The sequence below is a fragment of the Dipodomys ordii genome, unplaced genomic scaffold (assembly GCF_000151885.1).
Source record: "Dipodomys ordii isolate 6190 unplaced genomic scaffold, Dord_2.0 Scaffold128, whole genome shotgun sequence".
Lineage (NCBI taxonomy): Eukaryota > Metazoa > Chordata > Mammalia > Rodentia > Heteromyidae > Dipodomys > Dipodomys ordii.
In genome coordinates, this window is record NW_012267344.1 from 935,015 (window position 1) to 939,940 (window position 4,926).

Consider the following 4,926-nt stretch of genomic DNA (forward strand, 5'->3'; position numbering starts at 1 on the left):
TTCCTCAGCACCACATAAGCAAAAAGAAAAAAGCCGGAAGTGGCGCTGTGGCTCAAGTGGTAGAGCGCTAGCCTTGAGCTGAAGAGCTGAGGGACAACGGCCCAGGCCCAGAGTTCAAGCCCCACGACCGGACCAAAAAGAAATAAAAATAAAAATAAATGAAATTAAAAAAAATGAGATGAAATGAAAAACAATTTGTGGGTAGGGACAGGAGGGAAAAACTGGGAGAGAGCGAGGGAAGGGGTGACATTGTCCGAAAAGAAATGTACTCTTTGCCTAACTAAAGTAACTGTAACCTCTCTGTACATCACCTTTATAATAAAAATAACATATAACATTTTTTGGTATGATGAAGGTGTTGCGCAAAGAGACGACCATTTCTATGACTCAAATTTTATATGTAAGCTGGTTTGGAGATGATTCTTTTTCTTTAAAAAAAATGGGGGGGGCGGGTAGTGGGGCTAAAGTGTGGCTTAGTGGTAGAGTGCTTGCCTAGCATGCATGAAGCCCTGGGTTCGATTCCTCAGCACCACATAAAAGGAAAAAGCCAGAGGTGGTGCTGTGGCTCAAGTGGTAGAGCGCTCGCCTTGAACAAAAGAAACTCAGCGACAGTACCCAGGCCTTGAGTTCAAGCCTCAGGACTGGCAAATAATCATAACCATAATCATCATCATAATCATCTAGCCAGGAGCTGGTGGCTCACCTCTATAATCCTAGTTACATAGGAGGCTGAGATCTGAGGATCACAACTTGAAGCCAGGCTTGGCAAGAAAAGCCTCTGAGACTCTTATCTCCAGTTAACCACAAAAAGCCAAAAGTGGAGCTGTGGCTCAAGTTGTAAAGCACTAACTCTGAGTACAAAACCTCAAAGATAGATAGAGCCTAGGCCCAAAGTTCAAGCCCCAAACTGGAACACAAAACAAAACACACACACACACACACACACACACACACACGAAGAAGGAATCCACTAGCCAGGTTGCTCACACATGTAATCCCAACTGCTCAGGAGGCTGAGATCTGAGGATCATGGGCTTGAAGCCAAGCCCAGGCAGGAAAGTCCAGGAGACTCTCATCTCTAATTGATCACCAAAAAGCCAGAAGTGGAGCTGCAACTCAAGTGGTAGACCTTAAGTGACAAAGGCCCAGGCCCTGCGTGTGAGGCCCAGGACACAGAGGAAACAACAAAAGCAAAGAAAACACACAGCAGAGAGTCATGGAGGGGTTAAGATGTGTGTGTGTTGGGGCGGGGGGGGGGGGGGGGAATGGGTTGCACATGTGATTTTTCTCACTTTGTGAATGTGAAACTAGAGTGACTAGAGCAGCAGGAAGTGGGTGGACAGGAAGTCAGCCTTCCCCCCCTCCCCCCCCAAAAGGTGGAAAGTACAAAGTCTTGGGCATTCCAAAGGCGTTCAGAGCTGCCCCCCCCCAACACAAGTTCTCATGATATAGACCAAGCTGGCTTGGAACCTACCTCAGCCTCCTTAGGTCTGTGATTATAGATGTGTACTACTTAGCCTGCTCAGCCCTGCTTGGCTGTACTTGTATATTGAAAGCTACAAATGCTTTGGAAGATAATATGTTTGTACGTTTTTGTTGTTGTTGTGGGTGGTGGGTCTTGAATTCTGGGCCTGGGTGCTGTCCCTGAGTTCTTCAACTCAGGCCGAGTGCTCTACCACTTGAACCACAGCGCCACTTCTGGTTTTCTGGTGGTTTATTGGAGGTAAGAGTCTCACCCACTTTTCTGCCTGAGCTGGCTTTGAACCATGATCCTCAGATCTCAGCCTCCTGAGTAGCTAGGATGACAGGTGTGAACCACCAGTACCCCCGTTTAAAAACAAACAAACAAAAAAAAAACACTTGTAAATATAATCACCTAGGCTCACGCCTGTCATCCCAGCTACTCAGGAGGCTGAGATCTGAGGATCGAGGTTCAAAGCCAGCCCAGGCAGGAAAGCCTGTGAGACTCTTATCACCAATAAACCACCAGAAAACTGGAGGTGGCGTTGTGGCTCAAGTGGTAGAGTGCTCACCTTGCGCTAAAGAGCTCAAGCACTCAGGCCCTGAGTTCAAGATTTAGGATCCAGTGGGTAGATCAAATGCTGAGAATCAAGTCAAAATAAAGTCATACTGAAAGGGGGAACTTTGGGTAATCCTGAATTTACAAAGCAATGGTTTGTTATTGTTGTTGTTGCTGTTGTCTTTGTTTTTTCCCCTTTTGGGAAAGTTTCCATTCATTCACATGACTCTGTGATGTGTGGAACCCAAGATGCTCAGTGTGACTTGATTCAACTACTTCTTCTGGGCCTGGACTAAACAATAGTGCAACTACATCTGCTCGCTCACTCACAGTGTCCTGGTATGACTCCAAGTCACCAGCTGGAGGAGGCAGAGAGATCTCAGGAGAAAGGCCGCTGCTTGACCCTGACCCTGGCCACCACGCCAGGCTGTGGCCACCACCCCCGGGCAGACAGGACTTCCCAGATCCTTCTCCATTCAAGAAAGGGCTCTCTCCCACACCCAGAAAAGGAAATGCTCTGGGAAGATGCAATAGGCCATGTTCCCAAGTACCACCCCCCACCCCCATACACACACACACACACACACACACACACACATACACATTTCTCTTTTTTTACCCTGGTTGTCAGAATGCCCAATCACATGTTTGCCTGTTTACTTTTCAGAGTTCCCTTTTTTAACGTGTTGTTTTTGTTAATATATTTTTTTGGAGATCTTTGTTTCTATACTGGGGCTTTGATGATCTCTGGGTCCCATGCTCATGCCTGGATTTATCATTTAAAGCTGGCTGGCGCTCTGCCACTTGAGCCATACCTCCTCTTCCAGCTTAAAAAAAAAAAAAAGGTCAGTCGTGAGGTTTGAACTCAGGGCCTGGGCGCTGTCCCTCAGCTCTTCAGCTCAAGGCGAGCGCTCTACCACTTGAGCCACAGCACCACTTCCCCGTTTCTGGTGGTTTCTTGGAGATCAGAGTCTCACAGATGTTCCTGCAGGCTGGCTTGGAACCACGATCCTCAGATCTCAGCCTCCTGAGGAGCTACGATGACAGACGTGAGCCACCTGCACCTGGTTTAGCTTTTCCTTTTCTTTTCTGATTAATTGGATTAATTAAGAGTCTGATGGATTTTATTTTTGTTTTTCCGTGTGAGACCAGGCTTTGAACTTAATACCTGATGCTCAGGCCTCTAACCCAGGACAGTACAATTCTCACAAGTACCTGCCCTGCCCCTCCCACCTCCTTCCCAACCAAACTCACTCCCAGACCCCACTTCTCAGCCAAAGTACATGGCGGGGGGGCGGTCAAAACCCAGCAAGAAGCTGGGCCCTGCTAGTTCAAGTCTGTCATCCTGGCTACTACAGGAGGCTGAGATCTGAGGATCAAAGGTTCCTAAGTTTGGGGAGGGGGGGAGCTGGAAAGCTCATGAGACTCCGATCCCCAATAAGGCACCAAAAAAACCCAAAAAAAATAAACGCTGGAAGTGGAGCTGTGGTTCAAGTGGTAGAGCACTAGCCTTGAGAAGGAAAGAAAGAAAGAAAGAAAGAAAGAAAGAAAGAAAGAAAGAAAGAAAGAAAGAAAGAAAGAAAGAAAGAAAGAAAGAAAAGAAAGAAAGAAGGAAGGAAGGAAGAAAGAAAAGAAAGGGAGGGAGGGAGAGGGAGGGGGAAGCAGGGAGGGAGGGAGAGAGAAACTGACACTAAAACCCCATTCTATACCAATCCCTACAGTTCATCCTGCGGGTTACTGAGGCCTATCCTAATTCAGGAAATGAGCAGCAGCCAAAACTGGGGAGGTGTTGGGGGGGGGAATTTAGGGGGGGGCCAGTGCTTCGTGGTGTCTGTCAACACCTGACGTCACTCAGTCCGGTGCTATCTCTCGGCATTCCCCGGGCACCCCCTTATCTGGGGGCCACAAGGGAAATCCAAGAGACGCGGGGAGGAGCCACCCACTTCTCTGTCGGTCTCACAGAAAGGAAAGAAGAAGAAGAAGAGGAAAAGAAGACTCCAAGGGGGTGGGGTGGGGAGTAGGGGAGGGGAGGGGATCCTCTGAAGAACTTTCCACAGCATCTTTCTCTCAAGCGCTGGTGGCTGAGATCTGTACAGGAGGAAAGCAAAGCACGGGGAAATCTTAAAGAGGGCAGAGGGGTGAGGGGGTCCCCCCCCCAGCGTGTGGAGTGTGGGGTATGAAGATCAGGATCAGACCTTATAGTTATGAGCACCCCTTCCTTCTGGATCGTTAAGCCGAGAGTCTGGGATCAGCTTGCCAGAGGTGAGTCGGTCTGTCTGTCTGTCTGTCTGTCTCTCCTGGTTGGTTTCACTTTAGAAAGCTTTTTCTTGACTGACCTTGAAGAGGAGAGGATCTCAGCCCCACGCAGGACCCGGCCGGTGGCTGGTGAAATTCAAGGGACATGATCTTTTGAGTTCTGTCGGATGGAATGTTTACCTAGATCGGGGCTCCCACTGGTGAGAATGGGGTGGGGGGGGTACAGGGGGAGGAAGGGGGGAGAAGATATTGCTAACCCTCCTTTAATTGCCTGTGGCACTCTGTCCCCAGAGAGACATGCACAGTCATGCTCCTCTGGGGAAGTAGAGACTTGTTTGGGGTTCTTTTCCCCTGGGGTGTGTGTCTGTGTGGTTGGAGGAAGGGTAGGAGGGATCCCCCCCATCCCGTAGCTCACGCCTGTAATCCCAGGTACTGAGGGAGGTTGAGATCTGTGGATGGAAGTTCCCAAGCAATCCTGGGCAGGAAAAGTCTATGAGATTCTTTTATTTGTTTAATCAGTGAACAAAAAGCCAGATGTGGAGGTGTGGCTTAAGTGATCCAGCAGCAGCCTGGAGAGAAAAAAAGTAAGGGGCGGTGCCCTGAGTTCAAGCCTCAGTATAGGAACACACACACACACACACACACACACA

General features: G+C 48.8%; 1 protein-coding gene across 3 annotated transcripts in view; it reads left to right on the forward strand.

Annotated features, from left to right (window-relative positions):
- The first annotated feature begins 4,007 nt into the window (after positions 1-4,007).
- Positions 4,008-4,926, forward strand: part of Ccrl2 (chemokine (C-C motif) receptor-like 2) — a 3,739-nt gene continuing 2,820 nt past the window's right edge. For 2 of the 3 annotated variants that reach the window (XM_013030309.1, XM_013030311.1), the window contains exon 1: positions 4,073-4,282. The gene's annotated coding sequence lies outside the window, so the exon portion shown is untranslated. Of the gene's footprint in view, positions 4,031-4,072; positions 4,283-4,926 lie in introns of those variants that run through there. The other variant, XM_013030310.1, reaches the window with a different exon arrangement.